Genomic DNA, 12,475 nt, shown 5'->3' with positions numbered 1-12,475 from the left:
GTTTATCCCTCTGACCCGAAAGTGCAGAGTGAGGCCTTGCTTCTCCTTCATTCATCCCCCTGCCCCCTCCTTCACCACACTGCGCTAGTACAGAAGTGGCCGCGTGGTCCCAGGCACCTGTGATGGCTCCGGGTTGTCAGGTCCAGACGAGCGACCCTGGACAACCTAGCATCTTATGTGTGCGAGACAAATGGCCTGAGGCGCGTGCAGAAGGGTGGGGGAAATACTTCTGGGGTGGGTGACTGTGGCTTCCTGCCTCTGTGTCCCCCCTTGTCTTCTTTTCCTCCCAGTCCTGGGCGCCCCTGGGTCAGGCCCACCTCAAAGAGCACAGTTATAGAGGAAACAACTTCTAAACTGGGTGCTGAGGTTTGGGGGGAGCTAATAAATAGCACCCCTTTTCCCTGCCCAAGTGCAGAGGGAACTGAGAGCAGACACGGGAGTCAGGCAGAGGGAAGGCGGACATCAGGTTTGTTGCTGATTGAGGAAGGGCATGGCGGCGACCAGCAGTCCTGGCCTGCCTGCCACTGTGCCCCAGGTTAGGCAGGCTTAGGACTCGACACTGGTTTAGAGAGACAGCTTCGGCTCTTCCCTGGGGCATAGGGGCCAACCTATGAAATTTAGGGCCTAGAAGAGCAGAAGGGGTACCCTCTGCGGGCCAACCCCAAGGAGGGGGAGCAGAGCTATGCACACCCTGGTTCATCTTCTCTGCTTCTAGGGCCGGGGGCCCTCCCCAACGTGGACACTGAAGGAGCAGAGGGCAAGCATGCTTCCATGCAGGGCCAGTGGGTCAGGACGCAGCCCCCCAGCTGACCAGCAAAGGCTGGAGTGGGCCTGTGTCCCAGAAGGGCGGTGGGAATATGTGGCCAATGAGGAGAGCTGGCCAGTGCCTCCCTGTCCCAAACTCTCGGTGCCTCTGTTCACGTTACTGAAGTGGGTGAGGCAAAGCATGGAGGGTCCAGCTGGAAAACCCAACCGTAGCCCTTGGTCCCTCCTGCCCCTGCACATTATCCACAGTCAGGAGACCAGGGCCCAGAAACCCCCTGGTGGGTCAGCCAGCCCCCCTCACCAGAGAGGGAACGTGGTCTGAAAACTTGAGTCTGTCAGGCACTGCAGTCCAGCCAGACACTGCCCAGTGCTGCTAGAACGAGCTCCCTTCTCCCTCGCTGCCTCCCTTCCCGCTGAACGCCTGCCATGCAGGACACCGTGCAAGCTTCAAAGACAGCGGCAGACACAGGGTCGCTGGCGTACCCCTTCAGTGTCTTTTGATGAGGCTCCGTCAGTCAAGAGGGCTTTGGGAACCAGGGCCAGACACCCAGCAAGAGGGGCGTTTGGGCAGGGGCTCAGGGCCCAGCGTGGGGCGTTGGAGGAGCACACCAGAGCGTGGAGAGGAGCTGGGAGGGGCATAACCCTGGACTCTGTTGTCCCCCTCTAAAGCTCCCATCCCCCGGGGTTGCCAGACATCACCCCCACACCAAGATGCTACATCCAGCCAAATCCAGGGACACACAGAGAGAGGCCTGTCGGTGGGTGGGACCCACCGTATCTCACATGTGGGGCCTCTTCAGGAGCTCCCAGGCTGGCAACAGAAAATGCACGCTGGCAGGAAGGCTTGACATGCCTGTGACCACAACACTGGCATTTTCGGCTGCTGGCCAGGGAATCCATACCGAGAAGAGTCCATGAAACACTGCATTTTGCAGGATTTACAAAGAGGGGAACAAGCGAGCGGGCGGCAGCATCATAGGCTTGGTAGCCACACCTCAGTCATTAAACATGTGTTAAGAAGAGAGCCAGGCTGCTTTGTGTGGCACGTGTCCGCAGGCGGGCAGTTCATCCCACGGAGGTCTGTGAAGGCTCTGTGAACGGCAGGGCCGGGAGGCTGAGCGTCCTGACCTCCTCCCAAGGACCCACCTCAGGGATCTCGGGAAGAGCAACAGAATAACAAAACTCCACAATGCTGCCCCTGCACAGCCCAGGGAAAGGCCTGCGGGTGGGAGGAGTGGGGTGGGGGTGGGGACAAGCGCCAGCACAGCTGGGGGTGCTGAGGCCACACAAGGGTTCAGGTCCTAGAAACATACTGGTGGACCATTTGCTAGGACATTTTGCCCTTTGTATCCACAGGTTCTTCAACCAAGGGTGTGTGGAAATAAGTAACCTTATTTGAAAATAAGGTTACCTTGTTTTTGATGTGTAGTGGGCGGTTAGGCCTAGCACGGTCCCTGAGCTGTGCAGTAGAACAGCCATTCCGCAGCATTCGCTTTGCATAGGAGTTTTAAGTACTGTAGCCCCCCATCCTTGCTAGGGGTATGTCCCAAGAGCCGCACGAGTGCCTGAAACGGGGAGCATTTACATATAGACACCAAACACACCCGTGATAAACTAATTCCTCTTCTAGCATCGCTAAGCACTCACCACGCACTGGGGCCCTAACTTCTGCAGGCTGAGACGTGACGGCGAAAGTATCCCAAGTTGCTTTTTCCTTCTTCACAATTTCAAAGACAGATTCCTTCTTACCAGAGACAGGAGCGACCTCAGCATCCTATTGATTTTTCTTATTAAGTTGAGAGCTTTTACCATCTCACTCAAGGAAGCGCTTTCCGACCCCTCTTTGGCATATCTGAGTTGCCAGCCTCCCGCTCTGGTGCTTCGTGGCCATTGTCAGGGAAAATAAGGATGACTTGAACACAGGCACTGTGACACCGCAAGGGGCCATCCGAGGTCTGATCACTAGGGGTTGCTGAGTGCCTCACGGGCCTGGGGCACCGGCAGCACCCAGATACAGGGATGATTCACGGCCCAGGGGGGACAGAGCAGAAGGGCTTGAGGTTTCATCACACTACTTAGGATGGTACGCAATTTAAAACTTATGAATTGTTCATTTCTGGAATATTCCCTGTATTATTTTCAGACCACGGTTGACCTCAGCTAATTGGAACCATGGGAAGGTAGAAAAGGGAGACTATTATAATAAATCCGGTTACAGTGTGAAGTTCCTGGGAGGGTGGCATAGGTTAGAGGCGGACGGTACACTATTTTATATAAGGGCCTTGAGCACCTGTGGGCATGGGCATCTGTGGGGTCCCGGTGCCAATCCCCCGCCGCCCAGCCCCCAGCCACAGGTACTGAGAGACCAAGGGTCCCTAGAAACTCTCACTGCCACCTCAGCAGGGCTTGGGGCTGGGGTGCGCCCTGAGGGAGGCTCACGATAAAGTTGGCCCCCACCCTGCAGCGACCACAGAGGGCCTCGGGAAGCCTTGGTGCCCGGGAGCTGAGCACTCCCGTCTCTCAGAGACTAAACGTGCTGGCTGCTCCATTTCCACTCAAACTCCACTCTACAGAGGCTTTATTTTATTTTGTTCCCACTTTATAGTTGAGGGAAGAAGGTCTTGAACTGTCCAAAAGACCTGGACCTTCTCGGAGGAGGTCTGGGCCCCAGCCCAGCCAGGCTTTCTCCTAGTTGTTTCCCCTAAGCAGTTGCCGGGAGGGGCTCCTGGCAACGGCTGAGACCTGGTTTACTCTTCACAACAGCCCTCAGTACTACCTCCGTTCCTCCCGTTTCATGCTTGGGGAAACTGAGGCACAGAGAAGGGGCAGACTCTCAGGCGTCCGTGTTGTGCCACACTCCCCTGGCTCATAATTTAGTACACTTCGGGGTAAAGGAAACCCCTCCCTCCCACCGTCCAGGCGCTGCCAGGCCCCAGCCCAGTCTGCCCCACCTGGCCCCGCTCCCCCCATTTTCTACGGGTTTCTGGAAAAGGCACAGCTTCCTCCTGCCTGGGACCAGCGCAGGGCCTGTTCCCGGCTGCCCGCAGCCCCTCCACCCCCTTCTCCTCCTGGACTCTCCTCGTCCCTGTCACCTCTCCTGCCCAGTGCCTTCCACAAAAAACGTCAAAACAGCCACTGGGTTATTGGTGTCTTCCTCCCCTTCCCCCAGAGGGAGGCTGCTCGGGGCAGCCCCGGGGCCTTCTGCTCCATTCGGGGCCCGGTGCCCACCGCAGTGAGTGCTCGCCTTCCTCCTCCCAAGCCGGCTGCGGGCCGGGAGGGCAAAGCCCCTTTTCCTGGGCAGAGCTGCCATCCCCAAAGGCAGGCAGGACCCACCATTGTCTTGTGGAGTTTAAGGTGGATTCCTTTTCACAGGGAAATTCAGAGCGGAGACCGCCTGGGGATGGCTGGCGAGGGGCAAAGGAAGCGCCTGTGTGGGGTGGAACCGGTCAGCGCTCAGGGTGGGGGTGGGCAGGGTCGCGTGAGTGAAGGAAGAGCCAAGTTCGGGCGCCCAGCTGCAGGACCTACACGAAGTGGGTGGCCGCCTGAGAAGGCCGAAATGGGGGAAGAGCCTTGAGACCACCCCACACCCCACGCCCCACGCCCCTTCCTGGGTGGCAGAGCGGCTCTTGGCCCGAGGACCCACCCTGCCGCCGGGGCTTCTCCAAGGTCCCTCTGGGTATCCACAGGGCCCCGCCGGCCCCGCCCCTCTGCCTCCCCGTCCCCACCCCACTCGGCAGGCGGCGGCTCACACCTGCTCTCACCCCTTGCCCGCTCTGCTCTGGGGCTTCTGCGACCTTGGAATAGGGAAAGGGAAGGGGAGGAAGTCCTTTACTTTTGGGACTGTATTTTCTGACCACCCCAGAAGTCAGGTCTTTATCATTTTCTGATTGGTGGACTAATGGATTCACTTGAAAAGTTTTACAGAGGTAGGCAGGTTTACTGCATTGGGCAAACTTCTCTTTCTGAAAATGAATTCAATTCTGCCACATGATAGTATCAGCGACAAGTCGGCGTTCTTGCCCTGTCACCCGCTGAAGCTGGCGGCATCTCGCCCCAGCCTTTTTTTGACCCAAGAGCTGGGCGAGCTAGCAGCTTGTTTACTCCACTTAATTGTTTTCTAACAGCCCCTGCCTGCGGGGCAATTCATTGCGATCATCAGATGTCACGGTTTCGATGATGACCACATTTTTTCCTATCTTCAAAAGTTATTGGGGAGAGTGTCAAGAGAACATTGGTAGCGGGAGGTGAGGCTCAATCCACACATTTTATGTTTCAGATTCTCGTGTGTTTGCTAAGACGACCATGAAGCGTGTTCCGCCATTTCTGATGTGTAGACTTTTTCTTCTTGTTTGGTCAGGGGACGTACTCTTAAGGTACCCATCATTAAGCTGGTCATCAAGGACAAAAAAGACTTCTCCAAAGTCATTCTGGGCCACCCCATTCAGGAATCCCTCCCCGCATCCAAGTTCATTGGCAGGAATTCTGAGGATGGCTTTACGAAGATCATCCTCATTCAAAGGATTAGCCCCACCTGCCCCTTTGGGCGCCACATTTTAACACCAAAGGTACTCTCTTTGGCCCAGGTGCTGTGGGAATTCAGAGGAGACTGGGGAGAGGCAGCCCCCGTGGGAGTGAAGAAGGATAAAGGCACAGAGAACGGAAGGTGGGGACCAGCACGTGGGACTGCCCTTGGCAGGAGCCTGGGGGTGGCAGCAGGAGATGAGGCTGGAGGTGGGCCTGGCCCACCACCCTGTGCACCATGCCGAGGACTTGGGGTTTTATTCTGAAGGCTATGTGCGGCCAGGAGAGGACTGGAAACCAGGGGTGACATGGTCAATTTTAGATGGCAGAACGCTCTCTACAGTAGCACGTGTAAAGGATCCCAGGGGCAAGTGGCGGGGAGAAGAGTTAGAACATTCTGCTGCTCCTGGCAACAGCCAGAGTCCTGGCAGTGGTTGTGGACCTGGAGAGAGGCGGCGATTTGAGAAGAGTTTTGGGCTGAGAGGCTGAAGGGGGTGAAGGAGTCTAGACATGGCCCCGGCTTCTGGTGGAGGTAGCTGGGGATGGTGAGGTCGCTGCCTAATGGAGGACAGCTGGTTTCCACCTGGAATGAAACAGGTTCCATTTTAAGAGCGTTAAATTCCAGAGGCCTGTGGCCTGGCCTCTCAAAGGTGGGGATGATGCAGGAGGAGACGGCGGGGGGGCAGACCACAGGTCTGGGGTGTCCTCATCTCTAGAGGGCAGAGCTTAGCACTGTAGGTGGGGACAGAGGGAAGCATTTTAGAGAGTCCATCTTGTCTGGGGCTCTCTGTGCTTCCTGGACTTGTGTGTCTTTTTCCTTCACCAGGTTGGGGAAGTTTTCAGTCATTTTCCTCAAACAGGTTCTCAATCCCTTGCTCTCTCTCTCTCTCTCTCTCTCTTCCCCTCTGGTACCCCTCAGATGCGAATGTCGTTACCCTTCATGTTGTCCCAAAGGTCTCTTAAACTGTCCTCACATTTAAAAAATTCTGTTTCCTTTTTGCTGCTCTGATGGGGTGTTTTCTGCTACCTTGTCTTTGAAATCACTGCTTCCACACTAAAACATGCTGGGAGGAAGGAACTCAGAGAAAGAGAGCCTTGTGAGGGGTGGGGAGGAGCAAGAGGTGCCCTGAAGAGCATCAGGAGGGGGAGGTGGTCACTATCAGAAAGTGCTGTTGGGATAAGTGCTTGGAACTTGACGAGGAGAGAGAGCTGCAAATACGCCCAGCCACACACGGTCAAAAGGGGCCCATGTGCCTTAGCAATGCGGATGCCTCTCACCTGGCTGAAAATAGGTTTCAAGGAAGAGAGACTATCTTGGGTTGAGGAGACAAGGGGAGGGAGGAAGTGTAGCCAAGGGAGCGTAGACGCCTCCTGAAAGAAGTCGTCAGCCATCTCTACCCCCTCAGTGCTCTGCAGAGGACGTTGAGGACACTGCGACAGCATCAGCAGGTTACATAATAAGGCAGCACACGGAGGACCTGACGCGCAGAAGCTTCTCCAGCGGAATGCCAGACCCAGAGCCTCCTCGCCAGGTGTGCCGGGGCAGCCTGGGCCTGTGCCCAGCATCCCGGGGACAGGGACAAAGCCTTGAGAACCCAGGAAAGCACTCAGTCAGCAGAAGTGCTCAAAGCAAATCAAGCAACACTGACACGAAAGACTAAAGGAACTGATTTCAAACTTGGCAAACCTTCGCTTTCCAGAAGTTGTTTAACATGAGCAAGATGACATTTTCAGGGGCAGAGGAAAGTGTCCTCGGAGAGAGCTTAGGAACACAGAGCTATTTATTAGCAAAGTTTCACGTGTTGCCAGTTGGAGTGCTGACTTCAGGGTTCCTTCTTCCTACCTGTCTGTCACTTCCTTTCTGAAAACAGCCTGGTGTGTGTGTGTGTGTGTGTGTGTGTGTGTGCTTGATGCTGTGGGAGAAGATAACTTCAAAAACCAAAAGCTCTTTCTGGATTTGTTTTAATATTGATGTTCTCTTAGAAGCTGGGGTCAACTCCTAAAAGCCCAGCTCCAAGCTGATGAACGGCAAGATGCTGGAAAACCCGGCCATTTGTAGTTCCATTGCTAATAAATATAGGAAGCACTGGAAAGTAAATCAGATTAGGACGTTTTAAATTATTGTTTGGCTTAATGTGGTTTAAATTTAACATACCACAAAATGATAATTTCATTAACAAATAAGTTTTCCCCAACATTTCTACAGATAGGATTTCTTAGGGAAACCTCCCTTTTCACTTGTGGCTTCAAAACCTCCACCTTGACATTCTTTTCTTTTTCTTTTTCCCTCCCTCCCTCCCTCCCTCCCTTCCTTCCTTCCTTCCTTCCTCCCTCCCTTCCTTCCTTCCTTTCAATAATTCTTAGAGCAAGGGGAAAGGAGGGAGAACGAGAGGGAGAGAAGCATCGATCAGTTGCCTCCCAGGCCCTTGTCCTAACCAGGGACAAGCTCTCACCCCGTGGGAAGATGCCCTACTCACTGAGCCGTGCTGGTCAGGGCTCCACTTTGACATTCTGAGTCTCTTGTCTGCAAAGGAGACAGGATGGCAGGAGGTTGAGTCTGATTTTTCCTCCTTCCTTTCTGCCCTCTGGCTCTGTTAAAGTCTGTTCTCCCTTAGGTGGACCAACCCCACTGAGATGCCCATGGAAACATCTGCCACGTGGAAGACTTGGTGGAACTGCCCAGGAGCTGGCTGAGGGTAGCCCAGTTCTAGGGGGTCAAGGCCACCCACAAAGTAGGGGCTGAATGAAGGGCACTTCAGTGCAGTTTCAGGCTGAAGCCCTGTGGCAATTCTTGTAGAAAAGCATCTCAAAAGCTCTGCCGTAGAAGCCAAGGACTCGAGATGTCAGGGTCCCCGCTTAGCCAGCTCTGCCCTGGGTCTCTGCACCGTGGTGTGGGGGAAAAGGGAATGGACCAGGAGTCTGGACCCCAAAGAGGTTCTAGCAAGCTTGAATGTGGGCAAAGTGATCTTGGGGAAAATCTCTTTACCTCCTCGTTGTTTAGTTTCCCCGTTTTAAATGATGGGTTGGATTACATAACACTTTAAGGACCTCCTGTCTAGAAATTCTGGTAGTGGGTGGGGGACAGGGCAGGAAGGGGTTTGAGAGATGGCAGAACGGCATAGCCCCCTCAACCCCCTCCCCGCCTCTGCAGGTGGCATGGTGGTATTGGCCCACCTCTGCAGGTCCTCCTTGGTCAGCTCCCAGGCCCCACCCCCAGAAGCGTGGCCCCTGTTGGAGGGCATCTTTGCTGTGGAGTTGGAGTTTCTTCCTAGAATAGGTCGTTGACCATTGAGGGAACAGCATAGCTACACAGAAGTAACCACCATGTTTTGAGAATATACTGAGTATCATGCATCGCGCTGGGCATTTACCTATCGCTGATCTTCACAACAGCCTTTGGAGGGCAGTTTCTTCCACTCTAGAGGCGAACACATGGGGACTCAGAGTGCTTAGGTGACCTGCTGTCTCAGGAAATGTTAACTGTATCTCTCTCCATCTCCCTCTGTAAACAAAGGTACATTGTCTAAGGTGGCACTTTTCCAAAGAAATGAAATGCAAAGTCACTGAGTCTTAGTGAGCAACATCCTGGGTCTGAGCACCTCTGAAGTGGCAGCTGGTGTGACTTCCCCTCCAGAGGGGCGTTGGTGGGGCTGGCGCAAGGTCGGAGATCTAGCTACATGCCTAGTCAGGCAGCACTGAGTCCTCGTTCTCTGGGATTCTAGGTTTCAGCCCTGTACATACTTCCAGAAAATAATTACCCTCTGCTTTATTAAACTTGTCTGCACTTAGGCAGAGTGGGCTGTTTATCCTCTGCGGGGTATTTCTTTAAAGGAGGGGGAGCATGAGCATGTGCAGAAATCCATCACCTTGCTTTCCAGTTTCCAGGCAACCGTGCAGGATTACAAGTCACATGATATCCCTGCTGCCAGGGAGAAGGAGAAAATGGAAAACTGTGCTATCTTGAGAAAGGGACTGGGTATAAGCGGAGGACTTTGGATTCTCCTCCAGAAATATTATCAACAAGTAGTCAAAGACCTGGAGGCTCTCGAGGGATCCCGGCTTCTCAGCCCTTGGCCCAGCCTCCTGCCGGATGGGCAATGAACCACCCGACATAAAATTGGAGTGGGGAGTTAGGTGGAGTGGGAGGCGTTGGCCCAAGGTTAGCAAGCACCTGTTCTGGAAAACAGGCTCTCGGGGGGGTCATTAGTGAGAAGACCTAATCCAAACTAGGCCTTGCTCCTGAATCCCCGTCTCCAGCCTCTGCTGCCGCCCTAGGATAATGAGGGAGCCGAGTCTGTGATGATTAGGACTGCTGGGGGCAGTGAAGGGTCAGTGGGGACAGCTGGGAGGGGAAGAAAACCACCCATGGAGACCAAGTTTCCACTTCCTTTTTTAAAGCCTCCTCTTTCTGATCCTTGTTTATTTTCACTTTGGATGTTTTGGTTGTTTTGATCTCCCCTCCCCCAACACGTCTCTGTGTACACACGCACGCACACGCGGCTGTTTATATTATAGACGCTTCTGCGACAATTCATCCCCTTCCGTATACACTTTTGATTCCTGTAATAACACCCTCTATGGCCTGAAGACTCCCTGAAACCACAGGGACAGCTTTGCTTCTGGCCCCCGCTGGGGTCACTGACAGGAGTGGGTGTGCCCTTGGCCACAGGTCCCACATACACGCATTCTGGAAGGCCAGGCTATTGGATCAAGCAGACGTGAAGTAGATGGGCTTCCAGTTTCCTCACACCCAAAACAGTGTCCCAAGGCAAAGATGAGTCATCCAGCCACCCTCTCCCCGGTCTTCACAGTTTGCCCTGAGGTGGCTGCATTTCACAGCCTGGACTGCTGGTTTTACCCCCCAGCCTGGCCGCCTGGAGAGGTGAGCCCAGAGGGCCACCAGGCACATCATATAGAGGCTGGAGAGGGAGATGCTTACCTGACTTGGCACCCAGGGGCAGACAAGGACTCTAATCCCTTGTCACCATCCCATGGGCTGGGGTTGAGGGTGTGGGGCACAGCCTCTGCTGCTTGCCCTTTTCCAGCCCAGCGCGGATGGTGCTGGTTCCTTCCTGTAAGTTTCAAAGTTCCGAAGGCCTAATGACAGGTCTGAGACACCTCTGCATGGCAAAGCGTTTGCCATCCTTTACTTTCAACAAGAAAGTAAATAAAGAAAAAGTGAGTACAGTTGGAGAGCCAAAGCCTTGCACAGTTCCAATGGTGCTTGGCTCTTCCTTTCATTTCTTGAACAAATTTGGTTTACATCCTTGTTTTTTTAAAGGAGGAAAAGTTAATTATTAGCTTGTCATATGATGGGTCATTCTGTAACAATGATGAGTAAATGAATAATGTTCTGTGTTTGTGACACATTTTCTAGTTCCATTAAGTGAGAAGAGAAGGTTTGCCTCATAAACACTGGGGGAATGTGGGCAGGAATTCAAGGGTGACAGTGGGGTGAGGAGTTTTCAATACATTAAAACTGCGGGTGGAAGGGAAAAAGACATTCCATGTCTGTTTAATATGTAACATATGGGAGGATGGGGGATGCTTGCGGGAGAGTGTTGAGTATGTGTTGTTACAGAAGGATGGTGTGGGTGTGCACGAGGAGGGTTCTGATGGCCAGGCTGGGAAGTTGGGGTTAAATCTTAAGGGAACTGAGGCATGCTTCCTAACCAGGTGTCAGATCCCATCTTAAGCGCTCAGGCCTGTGCTGGCAGATCCACATCCCTATTCACACATCCACAAACGCACGCACTGTGGCCTTAACTCACACTCAGATACACGCGTGCACAAGCATGCACATGCCTTCTAAGTCCAGACCCGCATTCGCCCTATGACACTTGGCCAGTCGATCGCAGGACTAGAAATCTCCTTAGGAGATCCTCCAAGCCCGCACTCCCAGTAAAACGTGAATAGAAGTGCAAAAGTGTTTGATGATAGGAAAAAAAAAAAAATCTGCTTGCTTGCAGTTCTTGCGTTGGCCAGAATGTTACAATAAACTGTTGCTTTCCAGGGCCGGGGAGGACGAGGACAGGAGCCGTGGGGAGGAAGCTAGAGCAAAAAGGCCAGAAAACTTGAAAGACAGAATCAGAACTCAGGCTAAGAACGCCCCTGGGGTGAGGCGTTGGGGATGGGGGTGGGGGGGACGCGCCTGGCAGGGGGCGAAGGAAGGCGGGGACGAGTTACTGCGGAGAGAAGCGTGCGGCAGGGGCGGGCCCAGCCCGGCCGGGCGCCGGGCGCTGTCGCTTTAAGGCGGGCGGCGCGGGCTGGCCAAGCGCGGCTGTGATTGGCGCGGCGGGATCACTGGCTCCCCGAGCCGGGCCCGGGGGAGTCGGCTGGAGCCCGCTGCGCTTTGATAAGGTCCTGGCAACTCAGTAACAACCAGAAAGCTTGGAAATAAAAATAACCCTTCATAGCAATGGATTTCTTGGCTGCTCGGCGTCCGAAAAGCCTGTCTCCCAGGCCAAAAGCCCTGCTGTAAAAGGTAGAGATGGAGGCGCGGCTCCTGCAGAGATGATTCAAAGAAAGTCCTCCTGGGACAGGGGGCAAGCTCACGCCAAGCCGTGTTGCGGGCACCGGGGAAGGGAGAGGGTACAGCTCTACGACGACCGGCCCGGGAGGGGCGGTGCAAACCACGGGACAGCCCCCAGGAGGGGTGATGGGGGTACAGGGGTGGCCCGGGGCGCGGCCAGTGCGTACCTCCCTTTCAGGACCGTGCGCTCGGCTTGCGCCTTTGAAGTGCACAGTTAAATCCACAGCGCAGTTTTTGTTGGAAGCGCCCGGAGGACATTTGGTGCGCGGAGTGACTGCTGGAAACAGGACCTGTGTTGAAAGCCGGGCCGGGCGGGGGCCGCAGGGGCCGGGGGCGGCCGCGGCGGGGGCGGAGGCCCACTCCAATCTTTTGCATAAAAGGGGCGGCGGGGAGCGCCGCTTCCCCCCTTCACGGGTGGATCTCGCTCTAATCCCGGATTGTTTCCCCACACCCCCTTCCCCTGCCTCGAGACTCCCCATGTTCCCTGACACCGGGACCGGCCCGGGGGGGCCCGGGGCTGCTGCGAACCGATCCAGGGGCTGGGGCTGGGGCCGGGGCCCTGTCCGGGGCGCCTGCGAGGTCTCGCAGCGGAGCGCGCGCGCGGATCTCTGGTGAGTGCGAAGACAGGGGCCGCGGGGCGGTCCGCGCTCTTTGATG

At 54.9% G+C, this 12,475-nt stretch overlaps 1 protein-coding gene and 1 long non-coding RNA gene across 2 annotated transcripts in view; one reads left to right on the top strand and one right to left on the bottom strand.

The window, feature by feature from the left end:
* CEP112 (centrosomal protein 112) overlaps nucleotides 1–12,475 on the top strand; it is a 370,586-nt gene that overhangs the window by 355,996 nt on the left and 2,115 nt on the right. The window lies entirely within an intron of this gene.
* LOC123477966 (uncharacterized) lies at nucleotides 7,232–10,519 on the bottom strand. Its single transcript, XR_008425206.1, has 4 exons — nucleotides 10,226–10,519; nucleotides 8,658–8,788; nucleotides 7,764–7,810; nucleotides 7,232–7,372 (listed from the first exon to the last, which is right to left on the bottom strand). It is a non-coding gene; the product is annotated as an uncharacterized lncRNA (long non-coding RNA).

This window comes from Desmodus rotundus, chromosome 9 (assembly GCF_022682495.2).
Source record: "Desmodus rotundus isolate HL8 chromosome 9, HLdesRot8A.1, whole genome shotgun sequence".
NCBI classification, from domain to species: domain Eukaryota; kingdom Metazoa; phylum Chordata; class Mammalia; order Chiroptera; family Phyllostomidae; genus Desmodus; species Desmodus rotundus.
Note: the sequence above shows the minus strand (reverse complement) of the source record. Positions and strands in the feature narration are given on the sequence as shown.